The 24489-nt window shown below is 39.4% G+C and overlaps 1 long non-coding RNA gene across 1 annotated transcript in view; it reads left to right on the plus strand.

Moving 5' to 3' along the window:
* Positions 1–24489, plus strand: part of Gm30687 — a 212106-nt gene that overhangs the window by 154811 nt on the left and 32806 nt on the right. The window lies entirely within an intron of this gene.

Raw genomic sequence — 24489 nt, forward strand, 5'->3', positions numbered from 1 at the left:
ACTCCAGCCCACTGGTGGGTGTATTTTGCCTTACCAAGCACTGTATAAATTGGGGTAGTTACACAACATTCTCGCTGCTTTTATAGATGGACCTCTCAACAGTCATCTGACTTAATTTGTTCACCATTAACACTTCTCTTTCACCCCCTCACCCACAATTAGTGCTTTTCCACCCTTAGTGAACGAGGAGCAGTGAGGATGTCAGAGGCAACAGAAATTGATGTGTATAGATACATGTAGAATTAGTAGTCTCCTAATTATTCTTATTCTTTTTCAGTCCCTCACCCACTGCCCTCTAAGGATATCACCGTCCCTCCATCTGGTTCTCTTTCTTTCCCCAGTTTATCCCTCTTCTGCTTTCTTATCAATGTATCCCATTACTTCCTCAGTTTTCATTCTTTTAGATATCTTCTTTCATCTTATTAAACCCCTCCTAGTTTCATGCCAATAAACACACATATAAGTACATATAAATTATATATGCATGTATGTATATATGTATATAATTTTAAATCCAGGTTCCACATATGAGAGAACATGTGTCATTTGTCTTTCTGGGTCTGTGTATTTCATCCAATATGATCATTCTCAGATCCATCCATTGCCATACAATACCGCAATTTTATTTTTATGACATAAAATTCCATTCTGTCTACAAGCCACATTGTCCTTGTCAGTTCTGTCTGTATTTCTGTCTGCTCATATATATATAAAGCAGTGATAAGCACAGGAAAAGAGGGATTTCTGGGTTACACTGACTCACAACCCTGTGGGTATATGCTCAACAGCAGAACTGTTGGCGTATATGGTAGTTCTATTCAGTTTTTGATGAACGCCCATCCTCATTTCCATAGTCCCAGCACAAGTTCACATTCTAGACTAATACAGGACTTTGATCTTGGGCTTCCCGGTCTCTGGGATTGTGAGGAGTAAATTCCTATTTTGTAAGTCAAACATTCTGTGGTACTTAGTGTAGCAGCCTGAAGTGACTGACAGGACATAAAACAGACATCATGCTATCAATCTGATTTCTAAATCTTTAATATATAAATATTTTTCATTTATAAATATTTCTGAGTTGTCTATTGTCTCTGGAATATGAAAACAATTGCTTTATGTGTTTTTGTATTTATACGAAGAGCTACAAAAGTATGAGTTTTAACCACATGTAGAAATGCCTTAATTAACCACTCTGCAAATCAGTGTGGCGGTTCCTCAGAAAATTGGACATAGTACTACCTGAGGATTCAGCAATACCTCTCCTGGCATATACCCAGAAGATGTTCCAACTGGTAATAAGAACACATGCTCCACTATGTTCATAGCAGCCTTATTTATAATAGGAAAGAACCCAGATGACCCTCAACAGAGGAATGGATACAGAAAATGTGGTACATTTACACAATGGAGTACTACTCAGCTATTAAAAACAATGATTTATGAAATTCTTAGGCAAATAGATGGATCTGGAGGATATCATCCTGAGTGAGGTAACCCAATCACAAAAGAACTCATATGACATGCACTCACTGATAAGTGGATATTAGCCCAGAAAATTAGAATACCCAAGATACAATTTGCAAAACACATGAAACTCAAGAAAGAAGACCAAAGTGTGGATACTTCATCCCTCCTTAGAATGGGGAACAAAATACCCACGGAAGGAGTTACAGAGACAAAGTTTGGAGCTGAGACAGAAGGAAGGACCATCCAGAGACTGCCCCACCTGGGGATCCATCCCATAATCAGCCACCAAACACAGACACTATTGCATATGCCAGCAAGATTTTGCTAACATGACCCTGATATAGCTGTCTCTTGTGAGGCTATGCCAGTGCCTGGCAAATACAGAAGTGGATGCTCACAGTCATCTATTGGATAGAACATAGGGCCCCCAATGGAGGAGCTAGAGAAAGTACCCAAGGAGCTGAAGGGGTCTGTAACCCTATAGGAGGAACAGCAATATGAACTAACTAGTACCCCCTGAGTTCGTGTCTCTAGCTACATACGTAGCAGAAGATGGCCTAGTCAGCCATCATTGGGAGGAGAGGCCCTTGGTCTTGCAAAGATTATATGCCCCATTACAGGGGAATGCCAGGGCCAGGAGGCAGGAGTGGATGGGTTGGGGAGCAGGGTGCGGGGAGGGTATAGGGGACTTTCAGAATAGCATTTGAAATGTAAATGAAGAAAACATCTAATAAAAATGTTTTTTTAAAAAAAAATGCCTTAATTAACATTTTATAAAAGACATCGACAAAAAATTTTAAAGCAATATGTAGTCATCATAAATTTAATAAATATGTTCCAAGAAGTAGTGGGACCAGCCAATACAAAAAGTCTAATGTAAACTCCGTTTAGTTGAAATAAATCATTTTCAGCCATTCAGTCAAATAAGTTAAATTTCTTATAGATCATATAATACTAGGTACAGTGTGTTCAAGGTCCTGGGGGCACAAAAACATCAACTCCATCTTTAATGGACTTAATCGCTCACATCTAAAAACCACTCAATATGTTTCTTCAATAATTAATTTATCTGTACCCATAATAGAACAACTCATTATTGCCTCTGTCTTTCAAATTCTCACATGTGCTGTTTATTGTGACTTCAAATTCATACTGTAACATGTGTGTTCTTATTTTTTAATTCAGCATTTCTCCATAGACAGAGATAGGAATCAGTTTAATTTTACTTAAAACAGCCTAGCAATGCATCAAAGGGGGGGAAAGGAGAAAAAAGAAAAGGCTAAACTTGAAAGTTATTCGTTTTTTAATAAATTACACAGAAGCAGAGGATTCAATGGCTCCCAGGCTGTGTTCAAGGCTCTTTGCTGGAGATAATGAAACATAATCTGCTTGTCACTCATTTGAACACGATGCAGCCAGTGACAAGTGATCCAATATCCATCTGGAGCCTGCAGTACCACTTTCCTATGGCACAATATATACCATTCGTCATGCATTTATTTGTTTTGTAAACTCAAATTTTTATTAAAAGAAATTCTTTCCATTGCATCTAGTTAATCTCTTAATAGCATCTTCCAGCTGAGAAAACACTATATTTTCTCCTCCAAAGACGATTTGAGTCAAGCGCTTATCTTCACCTGCTTCCCATTTGTCTAAGGGAAACTGTAATGTCTCCTCAAAGATGCCTGGGGGAAGGTAAAATGAAAATTTAACAGCAACGGCAGCATAGGCGAGAAGGCAGAGAAGTGTTTCACCAACTGGGCAGAGAGCGAAGAGCTCCTGGGGAGAGGGCATCTGTCTGCAGGGCAGCCATGAGTGTGGACAAACATGTAACATATGAGCACATGGAAACTGAGGCCAATGTTAAGTATCTTTCTCAGCTGCATTCCTCCTAATTTTTTGAGAAAGATTTTCGCACTGAACCTGGAGTGCTACGCTCTCTGGTCGAGTCAACTGGACAAGCCGAAAGGCTTAAAAGTCACTCATGAGGCAAAAGAGTTTCAAGGAAGCTCTCCTCCTGGAGGCTAGTGTTCTCTACCCATACATTAATTTTTCATTCCCGAGTTCCAGTACTACGCTAGTCTAGAGTATGGATCCATGTGCTCTCTTTCAGTATTTTCCTATAAGTGCTCTGACATGGCTAAAGCCTTCCGCCAGTGTTCCAACAGTCCAAGGGCATCCTTGACCAAGATCAAGGGTTTAGAATTCAGCAAGATTGTAAAAGCTAAGTCACTCCCTTACACAGGAATTTACCATCGCTTAGGAAGAAGGAAGTTTCAGACCAAAGGAGAAACCAGAATAGATACTATAGCAGAGTTACACCCATACACATATTTACAATGGCCTAAGGGGAAGGTGGACTATACAAGAGACTAAAATAGGAACTATGGCAAGGACGTGAAGCCCTTGACCCTGGCTTCTAAGATTAGTGAATTTTAGGTGGAGCCTTTGTTGATCCCAGCTGATATCAATGTATTCTATCCTGGGTGGTTCCCGTTAGACCTTTTGTGTTTGCATTCCTCTGTTTTATGTAAGATTCCGGTTACCTCAATTGTACCTTGCGAATATGTCACCCAACTTCCTTATTGTCCTCTGCATAAAAAGTCTGATGCTTGAGTTGTAAAATTACATTCAGATTCCACACAAACTCTCCTGCGTGTGTGTCTGTCTGTCATCATCCACGCTTTGCCCACCCGCGTCGAGAGACCCCGTTCCACGCAGACATAGGGACCCAGAAGGTCTGCGGCACTGGAGCTTATTAATTCTTGCTGGCTGACAGCAAGATCCAGGGCCACATGCCGCTACTCCCAACCCTTGTCACTGACCTTACAGACCTCACTCAGTTTTTTTTTTTTTGTGCCCTAAATGTGTACTGGGAGTTTTACATCTAAAAAATAATAATAACAATAACAGTAATAATAAATATGATTTTAATATATCAAACTATTTCAGGATGAACTACGAAATATGAACTTATTTCCATGTAAGGAGAGAGAAAGTCTCTGAATGGTTTTAGACTCCACAACCATTTTATCATTGTGAAATGACATACAGCAGCAATATTGGTTCCAGGGAACTATCAACACAGCTTTTTTTTCTCTCTCACATGGGACAGTATTAGAGAAATGAGGAATGGGCAGGCATAAACTTCACATACTACTGATACAAGGAAGAGACTGAGAGTCAGTGCTAGAAGGCTTTTAAAGGAACCAAAAGCATTCTGTGGATATTATTTATAATGGATGTTAACCTTTGGTAGAGAAAGAAACTTGTTTTCAGAAGAGAAGTCACCAATAAGTCCACAGGAAAATGAGTGAAACTACAGAGCCTAGAGGTTGAAATTTTCCGTAGATAGGAGAGGTTCTTCATCAGATACTATCTGCCATTTTTGTTTCATCTCTTACAAGATCTTTAGTCGGTCTCTGTGGTTACACTTGAATCATCTCCATATTGAAATATTCCTTCATGTTCCCAATGGTGTCCAGTTACTGATGTACCTACCTTCCCCCATATAATCTCATTTATGGTGAGGACATCCAGGAGGCTCTTTCTCTACATCACAGCCTGGTACAATTTCTGGTATACAGTAAGATATCAGTGCTTTGATATCTTTCAATTGCTTTTCGTCCTCAATATTTCCACTCAACAGGACTAAAGTTATGGAATAAAGAAAAAGGACTGTCTAGAGATAGCAAATGAGAACTTCACGTGTAGAGGCTAAGATGACCTTATAGTTTCATTCTCCACAGCTCTAAAAACAGCACCTGTGCTTAGTGGCATGAGGCAGGTATTTGGTTGTTGGAGTTACAGTATCCCTATTTTGATAAAAGACATTTCGTAGATTCTGTTGAATGTGGTTTTGCAAGAAGAATCCTAATATATTGAACTTATAATAATCCTAGTATACTGTTGAGATAAACCAGAGTTTTACACTTGGGAGCTTTTGTTTTTAACTCTATATATCCCCAAGCAGGTGACTTTGTTTATTCTCACCTCTACCATATCATCCCACCGGTCATAGCATCTCACAACTCTATGAGCCATGCCAAGAATCTTTGTGTCAGTACTAGTAGTAGCTAGCCAAAGTAGCCTCTCAGTAACAGTGCATAAAGATTCCATGAGAGCCCACTGGAGTTCACTGATCTTCTTCCTTTCTTTGTCTCTAAATGTGTTACTGACCTTACTCCCAGTTCTCCAGCTTAGACACTGAGGTTCAGCTTTCTAGTCACTCTGGATCTTGTTCTCCTGACCTTATGTTGTTGTGCTCAACTGGCAAATTCCAGGCTTGCTTAAAAATTTCTTTCCATCCACACCTCACCTGCACCTAATGGGCTACAAGCATGTGAGAGTACACAAGATATCTGTCTTTCCATAGGATGTTCATTCAGTCCTTCTGGATAAAAACATACTTGCTTCCTTCCAAAACTCTAGCACCTCCCATGACTTCATCACTCTCTGCATGCAACGTTAGTTCTTATTGTGAAACAGAAGCACTTAGAAGATGCCTAAAGCATTCAAACTGCACAGCCAGGACTGCTACCCTGCTTCCTTTCTGGTACTTTTATGGATGGATTGCTCCTACACCTAAGTCAACTCTGTTTGTGAGCTGAACTCATCTCTACTGCCTACTCTAGGACGTGTCCAGAAGCTCTGCTCTCTCCCCTGCATCTATCACACATCTCTCGACAACTTCATTCTCATCTATATGAAACTATGCAATCACTTCATCTAAGTAGTTGCTCTTTCTCTCCCCACCTCGTCTTCCTCTGCTTCCATATCATGTACATATGCCTACACACACACACACACACACACACACACACACACACACACACACACACCATACATATATACGTATGCTATAACTAGTATCCAAATTTCCACTGTCTTCTTAACCTATTCATGAAACTACAACAAAAGTGATACATTAGAATATAATTTCAAATCATGTCTCTACATTTGTCAAGACTCTCTATATTTCCCCTTGACTTAAAAAACAAGATTTTAATAATGACCTAAAAGGCTTTCTGTAATCTGAATCTTTTTACTTCTCCAGCCATCAATGCTATTATTTAAGTCTTGCTTATTCCGCTCTGATCACACTATCCTCTGCAGGTACCAGGATTATCCAATCTCAGAATCCTTTGCATTCCATCTGACTAAAATCTTCTTACCCCAGACAGCCAAAGAATCATTTCCCCACCTCCAGCAATCTGGTCATATATTGCCTCCCTGAGGCCTGCTGCTATGGTTCATATGCTGGTGTCCCTCTAAATTTCTTCTGTTGAAATGTAGCCATCAATGTTACTAAGTGATGACTTTAGGCAGTAGTTAATTGATACAATCAATAAATCACGTAATTAAAAATGTAGAAGGAATCTGCACGACCTTTTGGGCAATATGATGAATAGCAAGAGGCCCCATCTATAGGGAAGAATGCAAGCCTTTATTAGATACCGAATCCTCTGAGATCTTGATATTGGGCATCCCAAGCTCTACATACAAGTGTAAGAAGTAAATTTATTCTATTTAAAAGCATCCAGTATTATTTTGTTTTAACAATAAAAACAACTAATAAACCATTCTTGCCCACTTTGTTTTAAGTGACAAAGCAGATTGCCACCTCTCTGGTGCTCTTTACCCTTGTTCCTGTTTCACATTTCTTTGCAAGTGTCATCATTTGTCACACGCTGAGGCCCTGGGACTAGGGCTGTCAGCTGAAACATAGGACACCCAGTCAAAATTGAATTTCAACTCATTTACAGGTTTCAGAACCTCACCTGTGATGTGGGATGGTCCTTGGCATTTGATATAAACATGAACAATTTTATTCTCGCTGAATTATTTAGAATTTGAGTTCTCTGTATGGCTTCCAATATAAACAATGAGAAAATCCTAATTCTTTGATTTATTTTAAAATTTTAATGATTTTTTTCAACACCAGGATTTGTAAAATGCTTGGATTTTCAAATGTACAAATCATACTGCATTTCTGAAAACGATTCTACAACGTGGGGTCTATTTGATCATTACAACCAGAAAGGGCTCCTACTTTCCTTCTCACATTGTTGGTTTCTATATTGTATACATTCAAAATAATTATAAATGTTGAACATATGTCCACTGGATTTTGTAACAAAAAGAGGCATAAAACAGGTTTTAAATCTGAAAGCACATTCACAGCATGCTGAGAATCATTACAAATAAAACTTACCTAAAATATCCCTTAATAAACAAAAACCTGTGTTAACAAAATTAAATTGGAAAGTCTTATAATTTGACACCTAAAAAAACATTTTGATTGAGAAAAATTACATAATCAAAACAAATACAATTATAATCCATGTATGGGTCAATAGATTAAAATACTGTTTTGCTGGCTTTGTTTTAAAATGAAAAACAATAAAATTTTATTTAAGTTATTACTTTACAATTTCATACATGTCTATAATGGATTCTGACTGTTCTCTTTTCTCTTTCTCTCCTACCCCTGCTACCCTACTCTTCTCCCCACAAGTACAATCCCCACATTTGGGTCTTTTTTTCTTTGGGTTCTAAAACACCAAGTTTAGCCAGAGTTATTCAATTTCATGTTCAGGTCTTTGGAACTGTCTATTGGAGTCTGACAGCTCACCAGTAAGGACACAACTGAAGACGGCAATGACTGTCCCTTCCTCAGAATCAATCACTGGCCAATAGCTGAGAAGAGGAAGGCAAGGACCCTTCAGCATCTCCCCAGCTCATGATTGACAGTTAACAGGCCATGCCTCTTGCAACCCAGTTCATGCAACTTTAGGTGAGGTCATGGTTGCTGTGGCTGTGTCAGGACAGGAAATCAGCATCTCACAGGTCTGCACTCTGTCTTCTCCCTCTCACATTCTCTCTACACCTCCTCTGTAATGTTCCCTGGGTCTGAGGTAGTTCCCTTTCCTCATCATCTTAAGCAATCATGAGTCTGCATTCATTTCTGTTCCCAACGAGGAGCTTCTCTGATTAAGGCTGAGAGATGCATTTGTCTTGGGTATAAACAAATTAAAATGAATATTTTGGTGGACATATTTGAACTTTTGTTAATATTTTAGTCAACAGAGTGGCCAATAGAATATTTCTTCTTGCCAAATTGCCAACTCTGGGTAAATAAATTTCTTTTAAATCGTATTTGTAATATGAAATTTTCCTCCCTAAACAATGGATTATGTATTTAGCCATAAATATTTTTTAATGTCTTAGAAGGTAAAGTCTTCCTCTGTGTGGTTTGTAATCAGAATAGGGAGATAAATCATTAACAAGAAGAATGGATTCGGGTAGAAGTGAGTATCCCTGGTTAGAAGAGCAACAGGAGGAACATCCACTTTTTGATAACCCCCAGAAAAAACTTTATGGAAGAAATAAAACTGTAGAAGGGAAAACCATGACAGATTTTTACACCAGGAACACCCTATGTTTCCTGGGATATGAACTTTCTCCCTAAAGTTTAGTTTTCAAATTGCTCATTGGTGTCTCCTCCAAGGCTTGGTTCTGGAGACCTCGCTGGGGTGATGTGTAAATGAAGAAATGACAAATACACATGCAGAAAATCTGAGGTCAGATAGAGGGTACGCAGTGTGATGGAGGGTACCTATTCTGCTACCTGAAAAATTATCAGGTTTGTTATGTGCAGCCCAGGGAGGAGGGGTTAGATAGTCTCCATGGGACGTCTCTGTAGGTGAATTCATGTTATAAAATTCAAGATAATGAAGCTGTAGTTCATAGTTTCTTCATACATTAATCGTTCATAAACAGTTGTATGTCGATCAGAGGAAGGCTCTGCCACCTCTCTGAGCGCCACCTAAGCAAGACTTTGAAGCATCGGTGTCCTTGACATGACTGTCCTTGTGCCAATAACACATACTCATTATTTCATCTGTTCCTATGCATTGCTTCAGGGCTGTCTCCACTCTCCACAGCTCATGGTTGTATATGACTTTCAAATGTTCAGGCTTTGATTAATCATATTTTAATTCAATTTCTCATATCAAGATTTTCAATTCTTACTTCTCTGTGATAGTTAACTTCAATTAGCAACCTGGTTAGATAGTGAGATGCTTATGAGATTAGTAAATTCTCTACAGAGATCTCCCATGAAGACTAGCTAACCTCTCCTCCTTGAGCTACACGTAATAAAGCCGACAAGTTTCCAGAGAGCAGAATAGGTACCCTCCATCACACTGAGCTCACCCTACCTGAACTCTGATTTTCTGCATGTTTATCTGTCATTTCTTCATTTACTCATCACCCCAGTGAGGTTTGCAGAACTAAGCCTTGCAGGACATGAAAACGAGCAAATTGAAAACTAAACTTTAGGGAGGATGACTGTGTGTCACCTTCCTATTGCAGAAAGCATATGGTGTTCCTGTTGTAAGGTTGTATTTCTGGGTGTGTCTGTGAAAGCATTTCCAGGGGAGATTAACTAAAGAACATTACTTAGTGCACTGAGTGCAGGTGGCACCATCCAATAGGCTGAGGTTGGAATGAAAGAGGGTATGCAGGAGTCGCCCGACACCCGCAAGGGCCCACACAGGATTCCCCACAGGATCCTAAGACCTCCGGTGAGTAGAATACAGCGCCGGCCCCAATCCAATCGCGTGGAACCTGAGACTGCGGTACATAGGGAAGCAGACTACCTGGGCCTGACCTGGGGCACAAGCCCCTTCCGCTCCACTCCAGCCCGGGCTACCTTGCCAGCGGAGTCGCCCGACACCCGCAAGGGCCCACACAGGATTCCACACAGGATCCTAAGACCTCTAGTGAGTGGAACACAACTTCTGCCAGGAGTCCGGTTCGAACACCAGATATCTGGGTACCTTCCCTGCAAGAAGAGAGCTTGCCTGCAGAGAATACTCTGCCCACTCAAACTAAGGAGAGTGCTACCCTCCCAGGTCTGCTTATAGAGGCTAACAGAGTCACCTGAAGAACAAGCTCTTAACAGAGACAACATTAACAACTAGCTTGAGAGATTACCAGATGGCGAAAGGCAAACGTAAGAATCCTACTAACAGAAATCAAGACCAACACCATCATCAGAATGCAGCACTCCCACCCCACCTAGTCCTGGGCACCCCAACACAACCGAAAATCTAGACCCGGATTTAAAAACATTTCTCATGATGATGATAGAGGACATCAAGAAGGACTTTCATAAGTCACTTATAGAATTACAGGAGAGCACTGCTAAAGAGTTACAGGCCCTTAAAGAAAAGCAGGAAAACACAGTCAAACAGGTAGAAGTCCTTAAAGAAAAACAGGAAAACACATCAAAACAGGTAATGGAAATGAACAAAACCATACTAGAACTAAAAAGGGAAGTAAACACAATAAAGAAAACCCAAAGCGAGGCAACGCTGGAGATAGAAATCCTAGGAAAGAGATCTGGAACCATAGATGTGAGCATCAGCAACAGAATACAAGAAATGGAAGAGAATCTCAGGTGCAGAAGATTCCATAGAGAACATTTACACAACAGTCAAAGAAAATACAAAATGCAAAAGGATCCTAACTCAAAACATCCAGGAAATCCAAGACACAATGAGAAGACCAAACCTACGGATAATAGGAATTGATGAGAATGAAGATTTTCAACTTAAAGGGCCAGCTAATATCTTCAACAAAATAATAGAAGAAAATTTCCCAAACATAAGAAAGAGATGCCCATGATCATACAAGAAGCCTACAGAACTCCAAATAGACTGGACCAGAAAAGAAATTCCTCCCGACATATAATAATCAGAACAACAAATGCACTAGATAAAGATAGAATATTAAAAGCAGTAAGGGAGAAAGGTCAAGTAACATATAAAGAAAGGCCTATCAGAATTACACCAGACTTTTCACCAGAGACTATGAAAGCCAAAAGATCCTGGACAGATGTTATACAGACACTAAGAGAACACAAATGCCAGCCCAGGCTACTATACCCGGCCAAACTCTCAATTAACATAGATGGAGAAACCAAAGTATTCCACGACAAATCCAAACTCACACAATATCTTTCCACGAATCCAGCCCTTCAAAGGATAATAACAGAAAAGCAGCAATACAACGACGGAAATCACGCCCTAGAACAAGCAAGAAAGTAATCCCTCAACAAACCAAAAAGAAGACAGCCACAAGAACAGAATGCCAACTCTAACAACAAAAATAAAAGGAAGCAACAATTACTTTTCCTTAATATCTCTTAATGTCAATGGTCTCAACTCCCCAATAAAAAGACATAGACTAACAGACTGGCTACACAAACAGGACCCAACATTCTGCTGCTTACAGGAAACCCATCTCAGGGAAAAAGACAGACACTACCTCAGAGTGAAAGGCTGGAAAACAATTTTCAAAGCAAATGGTCTGAAGAAACAAGCTGGAGTAGCCATTCTAATATCGGATAAAATCGACTTCCAACCCAAAGTTATCAAAAAAAGACAAGGAGGGACACTTCATACTCATCAAAGGTAAAATCCTCCAAGAGGAACTCTCAATTCTGAATATCTACGCACCAAATGCAAGGGCAGCCACATTCATTAAAGACACTTTAGTAAAGCTCAAAGCACACATTGCACCTCACACAATAATAGTGGGAGACTTTAACACACCACTTTCATCAATGGACAGATCATGGAAACAGAAACTAAACAGGGACACAGTGAAACTAACAGAAGTTATGAAACAAATGGACCTGACAGATATCTACAGAACATTTTATCCTAAAACAAAAGGATATACCTTCTTCTCAGCACCTCACGGGACCTTCTCCAAAATTGACCATATAATTGGTCACAAAACAGGCCTCAACAGATACAAAAATATTGAAATTGTCCCATGTATCCTATCAGACCACCATGGCCTAAGACTGATCTTCAATAACAACATAAATAATGGAAAGCCAACATTCACTTGGAAACTGAACAACACTCTTCTCAATGATACCTTGGTCAAGGAAGGAATAAAGAAAGAAATTAAAGATTTTTAAGAGTTTAATGAAAATGAAGCCACAACGTACCCAAACCTTTGGGACACAATGAAAGCATTTCTAAGAGGGAAACTCATAGCTCTGAGTGCCTCCAAGAAGAAACGGGAGAGAGCACATACTAGCAGCTTGACAACACATCTAAAAGCTCTAGAAAAAAAGGAAGCAAATTCACCCAAGAGGAGTAGACGGCAGGAAATAATCAAACTCAGGGGTGAAATCAACCAAGTGGAAACAAGAAGAACTATTCAAAGAATTAACCAAACGAGGAGTTGGTTCTTTGAGAAAATCAACAAGATAGATAAACCCTTAGCTAGACTCACTAAAGGGCACAGGGACAAAATCCTAATTAACAAAATCAGAAATGAAAAGGGAGACATAACAACAGATCCTGAAGAAATCCAAAACACCATCAGATCTTTCTACAAAAGGTTTTATTAAACAAAACTGGAAAACCTGGACGAAATGGACAAATTTCTGGACAGATACCAGGTACCAAAGTTGAATCAGGATCAGGTTGACCATCTAAACAGTCCCATATCACCTAAAGAAATAGAAGCAGTTATTAATAGTCTCCCAGCCAAAAAAAGCCCAGGACCAGACGGTTTAGTGCAGAGTTCTATCAGACCTTCAAAGAAGATCTAATTCCAGTTCTGCACAAACTATTTCACAAAATAGAAGTAGAAGGTACTCTACCCAACTCATTTTATGAAGCCACTATTACTCTGATACCTAAACCACAGAAAGACGCAAAAAAGATAGAGAACTTCAGACCAATTTCTCTTATGAATATCGATGCAAAAATCCTCAATAAAATTCTTGCTAACCGAATCCAAGAACACATTAAAGCAATCATCCATCCTGACCAAGTAGATTTAATCCAGGGATGCAGGGATGGTTTAATATACGAAAATCCATCAATGTAATCCCTTATATAAACAAACTCAAAGACAAAAACCACATGATCATCTCGTTAGATGCAGAAAAAGCATTTGACAAGATCCAACACCCATTCATGATAAAAGTTTTGGAAAGATCAGGAATTCAAGGCCCATACCTAAACATGATAAAAGCAATCTACAGCAAACCAGTAGCCAACATCAAAGTAAATGGAGAGAAGCTGGAAGCAATCCCACTAAAATCAGGGACTAGACAAGGCTGCCCACTTTCTCCTTACCTTTTCAACATAGTACTTGAAGTATTAGCCAGAGCAATTCGACAACAAAAGGAGATCAAGGGGATACAAATTGGAAAAGAGGAAGTCAAAATATCACTTTTTGCAGATGATATGATAGTATATATAAGTGACCCTAAAAATTCTACCAGAGAACTCCTAAACGTGATAAACAGCTTCGCTGAAGTAGCTGGATATAAAATTAACTCAAACAAGTCAATGGCCTTTCTCTATACAAAGAATAAACAGGCTGAGAAAGAAATTAGGGAAACAACACCCTTCTCAATAGTCACAAATAATATAAAATATCTTGGCGTGACTCTAACTAAGGAGGTGAAAGATCTATATGATAAAAACTTCAAATCGCTCAAGAAAGAAATTAAAGAAGATCTCAGAAGATGGAAAGATCTCCCATGCTCATGGATTGGCAGGATCAACATTGTAAAAATGGCTATCTTGCCAAAAGCAATCTACAGATTCAATGCAATCCCCATCATAATTCCAACTCAATTCTTCAATGAATTAGAAGGAGCAATTTGCAAATTCATCTGGAATAACAAAAAACCTAGGATAGCAAAAAGTCCTCTCAAGGATAAAAGAACCTCTGGTGGAATCACCATGCCTGACCTAAAGCTTTACTACAGAGCAATTGTGATAAAAACTGCATGGTACTGGTATAGAGACAGACAAGTAGACCAATGGAATAGAATTGAAGACCCAGAAATGAACCCACACACCTATGGTCACTTGATATTCGACAAGGGAGCTAAAACCATCCAGTGGAAGAAAGACAGCATTTTCAACAATTGGTACTGGCACAACTGGTTGTTATCGTGTAGAAGAATGTGAATCGATCCATACTTATCTCCTTGTACTAAGGTCAAATCTAAGTGGATCAAGGAACTTCACATAAAACCAGAGACACTGAAACTTATAGAGAAGAAAGTGGGGAAAAGCCTTGAAGATATGGGCACAGGGGAAAAATTCCTGAACAGAACAGCAATGGCTTGTGCTGTAAGATCGAGAATTGACAAATGGGACCTAATGAAACTCCAAAGTTTCTGCAAGGCAAAAGACACCGTCAATAAGACAAAAAGACCACCAACAGATTGGGAAAGGATCTTTACCTATCCTAAATCAGATAGGGGCCTAATATCCAACATATATAAAGAACTCAAGAAGGTGAACTTCAGAAAATCAAATAACCCCATTAAAAAATGGGGCTCAGAACTGAACAAAGATTTCTCACCCGAGGAATACCGAATGGCAGAGAAGCACCTGAAAAAATGTTCAACATCCTTAATCATCAGGGAAATGCAAATCAAAACAACCCTGAGATTCCAACTCACACCAGTCAGAATGGCTAAGATCAAAAATTCAGGTGACAGCAGATGCTGGCGTGGATGTGGAGAAAGAGGAACACTCCTCCATTGTTGGTGGGATTGCAGGCTTGTACAACCACTCTGGAAATCAGTCTGGCGGTTCCTCAGAAAATTGGACATAGTACTACCGGAGTATCCAGCAATACCTCTCCTGGGCATATATCCAGAAGATGCCCCAACTGGTAAGAAGGACACATGCTCCACTATGTTCATAGCAGCCTTATTTATAAGAGCCAGGAGCTGGAAAGAACCCAGATGCCCCTCAACAGAGGAATGGATACAGAAAATGTGGTACATTTACACAATGGAGTACTACTCAGCTATTAAAAAGAATGAATTTATGAAATTCCTATCCAAATGGATGGAACTGGAGGGCATCATCCTGAGTGAGGTAACACATTCACAAAGGAACTCACACAATATGTACTCACTGATAAGTGGATATTAGCCCCAAACCTAGGATACCCAAGATATAAGATACAATTTGCTAAACACATGAAACTCAAGAAGAATGAAGACTGAAGTGTGGACACTATGCCCCTCCTTAGAATTGGGAACAAAACACCCATGGAAGGAGTTACAGAGACAAAGTTTGGAGCTGAGATGAAAGGATGGACCATGTATGTTGGGAGCCGCCCCCACATTCGCCGTCACAAGATGGCGCTGACATCCTGTGTTCTAAGTGGTAAACAAATAATCTGCGCATGTGCCAAGGGTATTTTACGACTACTTGTACTCTGCCTTTCCCGTGAACGTCAGCTCGGCCATGGGCTGCAGCCAATCAGGGAGTGATGCGTCCTAAGCGAAGGATAACTCCTCCTTAAAGGGGACGGGGTTTCCGCCATTCTCTCTCTTGCTCGAGCGCGCCGGCGCTCTGGCTCCTAAAGATGTAAACAATAGAGCGCGCTCTGCGCTTTGGCGCGCCGGAGCTCTGGCTCCTAAAGATGTAATTGGGGTGGCTTTCGCTTTTGGGGCTGGGGGTTTGCGCTCCTGGCTCCTGAAGATGTAAGCAATAAAGTTTTGCCGCAGAAGATTTTGGTTTGTTGTGTTCTTTCCTGGCCGGGCGTGAGAACGCGTGTAAGACATGTAGAGACTGCCATATCCAGGGATCCACCCCATAATCAGCATCCAAACTCTGACACCATTGCATACACTAGCAAGATTTTATCGAAAGGACCCAGATGTAGCTGTCTCTTGTGAGACTATGCCGGGGCCTAGCAAACACAGAAGTGGATGCTCACAGTCAGCTAATGGATGGATCACAGGGCTCCCAATGGAGGAGCTAGAGAAAGTACCCAAGGAGCTAAAGGGATCTGCAACCCTATAGGTGGAACAACATTATGAACTAACCAGTACCCCAGAGCTCTTGACTCTAGCTGCATATGTATCAAAAGATGGCCTAGTCGGCCATCACTGGAAAGAGAGGCCCATTGGACACGCAAACTTTATATGCCCCAGTACAGGGGAATGCCATGGCCAAAAAGGGGGAGTGGGTGGGTAGGGGAGTGGGGGTGGGTGGGTATGGGGGACTTTTGGTATAGCATTGGAAATGTAAATGAGCTAAATACCTAATAAAAAATGGAAGAAAAAAAAAAGAAAGAGGGTATGCTCTTCATCCACGGTGTACTCATATACGTTAAATAAATAATATATTTATTTATATATTTATTTATATTTATATAAATCATATATATGTATATATGTGTGTATATATATCAGATATAAATATATATATATATATATACACACATATATACATATATATGAGAGTTGCCTTGGTCATGGTGTCTGTTTAGAACAGTAAAATCCTAATTAAGACATGTTTACTTAGGTTTGATCCCCAGTACAACAAACCCTATATCCTAGGGTCCTCCTGAAAAAGTGGAGATGCTTAACACCAAGCATGTAGTTTGGGAGTGTTAGGGATGTGGTTGAGGGAGCACCCCTGTCTAGGAGGAGGAAGCTGCTAGCATAGACATGCTTCTCTGTTTCCTGGCTGCCATGGTGTGAGCTGCTCCACCCACATCTCACCGTGGACAGACAGAAGCTGCTGAAGCTGGGATCCCATCAATCCTCCTTCCCTTCCTTTTCGTTCTGAGGTACTTCATCAGAGAACTGAAACAGCTAACACATTCAGTTTAGAAGTTCTACACACACATCCTTTGTCGATATGCACATTTCTGTAATTCCCATCGTGGGATTTAGTATTCTGAGTTCTCTACACGGTCATATTTCTAATTCATACAAGGTTTCACAGAGCTCTCTGGTCTTAGTTTTGGTTCTTAGTGATCTTTCATAGTTATTTCAGTATCAAATCTAAACTGCATTTTGTTGTGTCTTTATTGAATACACACAATGGGCATAAATAAAAATATCACCGAATTGTTCATTGAAAGATGTTTTTCAGGGCTGCTGAGATGTCTCAGCAGGTAGCGTTGCTTGCTACCAAGACTAATTACCTGAATTACATTCCTGAGACCAACATGATAGGAGAGAGAGCTGAGTCCTTGAAAATTACCCTCGAACCTCATACATGTGCACGTTTGCACATGCCCCCTTACACACAAGCAAGCACAATACATAAATGTTTTTAAAAATTAAAGAAATATGGCTTACATTGTTTTTGATTCAAATACTAGGATGCTACAGTTAAAGAGTCTTGCTATTCTAGATTTAAAACTCCTAAGCACTCAGGCAATTACTGTGTATTCCAGAAATTATCTGATAGCCATTTTTCTACCATTGAAAGAGCCATTTATTCTGAAACCCTGAGCAGAGCTCTGAAAAGCAGGGCATGGGTCACTCATGATTTCTGTTTTCCCCTTAGCCTCTCTAATTACCTACACTTTCACTCTGTCCCTAAAGACCCCCCATTCTCTTATAGAGTTTAGAGGTTATTCATAAAAAGATTGTAGGGATTTAATATGTTACCCCAGTGGACTTTTCCATTTTAAAATAAAGATGACACAAAAGGCCAAAGCTTTATCTGAGACATGAATAACTATAAATGGAATAAAGTCAGGTGTTTTAAGTGTGTGGTAGGTGAGGGGATTTTATTATTATAAAGAGGATATATCCTGTTGTATCACTCATTTTACAAGAAACCGTTTGCCATATATTACTTTTAATGATTGAGCTGTAGTAGTTATAACGAGGACAGTTACAGCTAACGTCAGGTTGTTGATAAGTATGAACAGTTGCTATTTGCTGCATCCTGGCCTAACCATTTAAAATGCATTGTGATTTAATCCATATCATTTATATCTTAAAGACAGAAATGATAATGCCTCAAGATGTTACAAATGTACCCAAAGAATTCAAACCAGAGAATGTAAATAGCTGTATCAGAACTGCTAAATGTTCCCTGGGGGAAGAATAAGCAGTCCTTGTGAGCAGAGTGCATGCTAGCGCTCAGAGATGGGTCTTTTCTGAACCAGAATGTTCTTAGTCCTCAGAGGTATCATGGTCTTTTATTCACCTGTCCTCCACGACCAGACCCAGGATCTGGCTGCACTTTTCTATTTGCTGTAGCCACAAAGAGTTCAATACCATCTCACTTCATCCCTTTCCTCATATATATCTCTCTCCCTCCCCTGTACCAATTCTGTCCTTCAAAATCAGGAAGCAGGCTGAGGTGCTGGTACCTTTCCCATGAAATTCCAGAAGGATCTAATTAACAGTATATGCTTTTATTATAGTCAACCACTTTCAACTGGCATGCTAAATGTCTACAAATATTACACAATTCTTTCTCAAAGTAATGTGCTTTGAAACCCATGTTCACGAAAACTTATGGCAGTGTCAGCTTTAGATAATACCATCCCAGAGGTGACAAGACCAAAGCTCAACATGTTCTAGGTACTGAGCTATGGTCAGTTTGTGCCAGCATAGAACCTGAGTTTTCTGACTTCTCATCCAAATTACACAGCAAAACTTTTTTTGATCTTTTTTTTTTTTTTTTTTTTCAGATAGTGAGGATAAAGAAGGAACACAAAATCTGGCACTCTTGCTTCTTTATTTTTCTATTACTAGAGTCAAGTTGCAAGCATCCTTGTGCTAGCAGCCGTGTCTTCATGTCTCTTGCTGCCGTCATACATATTGCATGTCAACCCACTGAGGGGAGAGCTACGCATCTTTCCTTGAAGGAAAAGTCCAGGTATTAGTTCGTGTTCACAATCTAAGCCAAATTCTTCATTTCACCAGGAAAATGAGTGTGATTTAGTGAGGCTAATTGGTTTCCTACCCTTCCCACCACATCAGAAACTTCTACCTTCTTCTAGCCAGAAGTACAATTTTTAAGGGTATTTTTAAGATGCCCAAATATTGTGTGGCTTTTGGTTTGTTTATTTGTTTGTTTTTACATTTCTGTAATATGAAGAAAGATGAAGCAGAAGAAGGATGGGCAGAGGGTGATGCAAACTCTCCTTTGGAAGCAACATGTTGTGCTGGCTAGGAGAGGAAAGAAGCAGAAGCCCAGAGCCATGGGTGAGCAAGGGGCAGGCCTAGCATTCTAGATAGTTTTCGCTGGCAGTTTTAATAAATCTCATGATCATTTAACTCAAAACATGATGCTGTGTCAGAGCCATGGAAAGTCTCAGACACCTTTGACTCTAAGACAAATATTCAAGATGGAAACAAGCTTCGTAGCCCGATGCTGCCACCCAAACGTCGCAATGACTTTTCTTAGAGAAGGATCTATAGAATGTCTAGGATTTTTACCTTCTTTTCTAAGCATGAAACTAGACACATCTTTTGACATTGCTTTCATTTACATAACATTATTGCTTCTTCTAGATTATTCCTCTTATGACCTGATGTTTGGGGAAAACCTTAGTAGAAGTGGAATGTATGTTGCTCAAATGGGATTGACAGTACCCTGCCTACCAGGGATGTTCCTCAGTGGAAACACCACAGTTATTACAAAGTCAAAGCAATTCTACAGGCATTTCCCAGGACCTGTGGCATGCAGAAGAGCTTAAACTAAAGCATGAGTAATGTTTTTGAATGCACAAAGGCTGTATGCCTTAAGCTGTTTTCTCAAGTTGAACCACAAGAGGAGTGAATGTTACATGTCATTCAAAACCTATTTCAAGACAAGCACCAATAATAAATTATGAATACCTTAAGTAATACAAATATGCATAAACAAAATTATTATTTTGCTCATAAAATTAGTCAATATAAAATCCAAACAGAAAATTTCTAGAACTCTCTGAAACTATGAATATACTGGAAAATAATGTTGTAAGCAGGATGAAGAAAGTTGCTTGACAAGAAAGTAATTGTTAGGGTGAGAATGTGTAGGACTGACCTCATATTCATACATAGAAATTGGTTTCCTTCAGTGATCATTTTATTCAAAAATCATCTGTTGAATGCTATATGAAAGGCATTTTCATATAAGAAAGGGAATCTAATGTTTATGGAGCATCCCATGTAGTGGGAATTCCACATATTGACTTCACCAAACCCTCATAATAATTCGCTAAGGTAAATTTTACTCTGAGTCACATGAGATTTCCATTTTGTGGGTCAAAAGGCTGAATATTGGCAATTCATAGAGTTTGACCTGAAGGTTAATGTTTTCATTTCATAGGTGGCTCAGAGAAATTAAATTTGTCTAAACTTATACAGCAAATAACTGGCAGGGCTGGGATTTCAATGCATGCTCTTTCTTAGTCTCCCATCATCTTTTAGTTTATCTAAGGTGATAATGATTAAATCAGAGGACTCCACCCCAACCCAAACTATAATCTACTGCCCTCACCCCCAATTCAATCAATAAACCTGAATACTTGGAATGCCTTACTTTTGAAGTTGCGTGATTCTACCAAAATTCAACTTTTTCTACAAACCTTCTTTTATTCGCTTCACTATAGCTAATGGCTACTCACTAATATTCACTGTTTGTCAGAACCAATATCTTGTACATCTTGTACATGTGATCAGAGGAAAAAATCACAGGTATTTATGAAGACAAAGTTACAAACTCATTATAAGCAATGCCAGTTCTTTAGTTACTGTCCTTTTGCTGTGAAGAAACACTATAACCAAGCCAACTCTTATTAAAGAGGGCATTTAATTGGGAGCTTACTTACAGTTTTGGATGACTAGTCTATAAACTGCATGGTAGAAAGCAAACAGGCATGGCACTGGAGCAGTAGCTAAGAACTTCACATCCTGATACACAGGCAGCAGACAGAGAAAGACAAAAACAGAGGCAGACACACACACACACACACACACACACACACACACACACACAGAGAGAGAGAGAGAGACAGAGAGAGAGAGAGAGAGGCAGACACAGACACAGACACAGAAAGAGAGAGAGACAGAGAGAGAGAGAGAGAGAGAGGGAGAGAGAGAGAGAGAGAGAGATGGAGACAGAGAGAAAAAACAGAGAGAGACAGAGAAAGACAGAGATAGAGCCTGAGCCTGCCCACCCCACCCCCCAATGTCCTACGTCCTCTAACAAGGCTATATATCTCCTCAACAGGATATACCTCCTAGCCTTTCCCAAACAGTTTCATCAGCTGGGGACCAATCATTTAAGTAGCCTATAAGGTCCATTCTCACACTAACCACCACAGGACATGTTAGGAAAAAGAAAATCATAGTTTAGCCTTCTGCCCACTGTATTATACCTGTTTGTATTTGTCTTCATTCTCTACTAGTCACTCCCTGAGGTCAAATTCTGGTTTTGTTGCAATGTAGAGAAAACCTATAATTTTTATAACACCAACCACTAGAGCATTTCCAGCATGAGTGGTGGTAATCAGAAACACCAGGGCTGGGCAGTGTGAAAAGATACTCTGCTTCTTCTCAGAAATTGCATTCGCAGAGCTGTTTGCCACTCCTTCTCACGCACAAGGTATTTTGCTAGATGTTGAATGATACACCCATGATTCCTCTAGGAAGAAAAGAAAGACAGGCTATGGTCTGAAAAAATAAAATATGTTAAAACAACAGTAGAGGTTCATGGCTCTCATATATGCAGGTAGATCAAATTCTCCTGGAGGGCTCATTAAAACATGAATTGTCAGGACTATCCCAGAGTTTTAATGTAATGTATAGAACTGGGGCCTCAACATGTTATGCTCATGCTGCACATCCTGCAAGTATACTTTGAAAGTCTATAGAGTGAATCATTAAAGACTGGAAAGGCACGGTTATCACTAACACTGGCTGACTCAACTCAAAGAATCTGGCACATCTGAAATACACGTAGAGCTATTATGTTACAGTCCTTGGTGCTTTGAAGGCACTCTAGCTCCATGCAACATGAAGCTTCTCTTGACTCTGATCAAATGCTACCTAACACACCCTCAGAATCTGGCAGGACCAGAAAGAGCAGCCAACCATCTTTACATTAGAAGATTTAGGCACATTCCCAATGGAGTCATTCCCTAACCTCTAGTTTTCTTCAGTTTGTCTCTGATGAATTGCTTATTAAAAAAAAGAACGAGTCTGTGAGACCCTTAGTAGTAATTAACTTCCTGAAGGCACTAGAGTGTCTTGTTGCTTTATAAGCCCTTTCCAGAATTCTTAGATTTGTAATATAACTATAAAAGTCAGCACAATTTCCTTTCATAACTACTTAACATCTTGTTTCCAATGATCTATAGAAATCAAATTTTGTAAGTCTCTACCAGCTAAAGCTGGTTTTTAATCTACTATGATATCCTTGTGTCTTTGGTGATCCAGCTTAGTATGGTACAAGATATTTGTATCACACACTCTTACCAATGGGTCCCATCAGTGTATCTGAACCTCAGTGTGGGTTGTTGATTTAAAAAGTGAGAGGTCTGAGGTTTAATCAATAGTTTTCACATTGATTAATGGACCTTGATCCATATATGCAGTGAAGTGCAATGTTCAGAAAGCACATTCAATGAGGTAGGATCACATTTTTCTTTTTTATCTTACCAAGTAAGAAAATGGAATCAATAAAGGGAGCAAAGGGCCTAATGAATAGCCCTCATGATGCAGACTGTAATACCTGACAGAATTTGAAAAGTACAGACCTTCATCTAAAAAGAGAGCTGAGGCTAAAAAGATAGCCTCAGAAATTAAGAACACTTGTTGTTCCTGCAGAGGAACAAGTTTTTATTCCCAGTATCCACGTAGTTGCCCACAACCATCCATAATTCCTGTTCCAGGGAATTCCTCTCCTTGGATCTACACACACACACACAAACACACATGCAAAAACAAAACACTCATACACATAAAAAATAAATAGCATTTTTAAAAGCCTTCTAATCCATATGTTTATCTGTTTAGCTGTTGTTGCCCTTTTCCTGTTCTATGATCAGCAGCAACCCAAAGTCTATTTTTCAGCTTAGTCATGGTACTAGTCATGTGTCAGGATAAGCAAATGGAATAATAGCCAGAGCAATAAAAATCAAAGAAGAAACACAAGACGAAGCAAGGTGACAGAGATTTCCTTACTATAAGAGACAAAAAATTTAGCCCAGCATACTTAAGAATTATAACAATGCCATTCTATTCTCTCTTGAATTCTTCCCTTCATGAGGAATATCCAGCATTTTGTACAAACGTGAGGAAGAACCTCATGGTACTGCCGAATTTTAAGCACAACCTTGAAATGCCCATGGCTGTTCATAAAGCACAATAGTGAACTACAGAGAAGGGTGAAATTTGTTTCAACGAGACACTTGGATTATTTTTATGTTTTTATGATCGTATCAGTTTTGAAAAGAATGCAATCACTGTCACTGTAGAACACATCTAAAATAAAATACTTCAATGTTTAAAATAAGAGTTGCTCCAACTACTAAAATACAAACCACTTTCCCACAGAAGATAGAGAAGCCTAAATTTTCAAATCAACAGAAATGACTCTAGAATATTAGCATGCCAGGATATCCGAACACAAAAATCATTTCTCCCAAAATATTTTCTCTTAATTTATTCTGTTTATATGGCATGCAGTAGAGCTAAAAGTAAACCTAAAAGCAAACATGATTTGCATTTGTGTACAGTAATGTGTCAATAATTTAGAATCAACTAAATTAGACTTTCATCAACAGAACAGGTTGGGATCAATGTTCATTCTACCTCCACGAAATAATTTACTAAATAATTCAATAACACAAACATGGTTCTAAGACACATTTAATGACTTTGCTATGTAATTCTTTGCATGTAGATGATACTTCTGGGCCAAATGGTCTTAATCCGTTTCCCAATTAAACAAGGACCAACCCTCATACAACTGAATGTGTGTTGGCCTAAACTCCTCAACATTTCATTAATTTCTGACTTTCAGAAGGCTTATCCACAATCCTCCGTCTTCCACCCTTTGCTGTTCATCATAATGGTAGTTATAAAGAGCCGCATCCCTCTTCCCACAGGAATCATGCAGAAAATGCAGAATTCAAAAGTAGAGCTGATTCGCATTCTTCTACATGTTAACAACCAGTTGTGCCAGCACCATTTGTTGA

Source organism: Mus musculus, chromosome 12 (assembly GCF_000001635.26).
Source record: "Mus musculus strain C57BL/6J chromosome 12, GRCm38.p6 C57BL/6J".
Taxonomy (NCBI): Eukaryota; Metazoa; Chordata; class Mammalia; order Rodentia; family Muridae; genus Mus; species Mus musculus.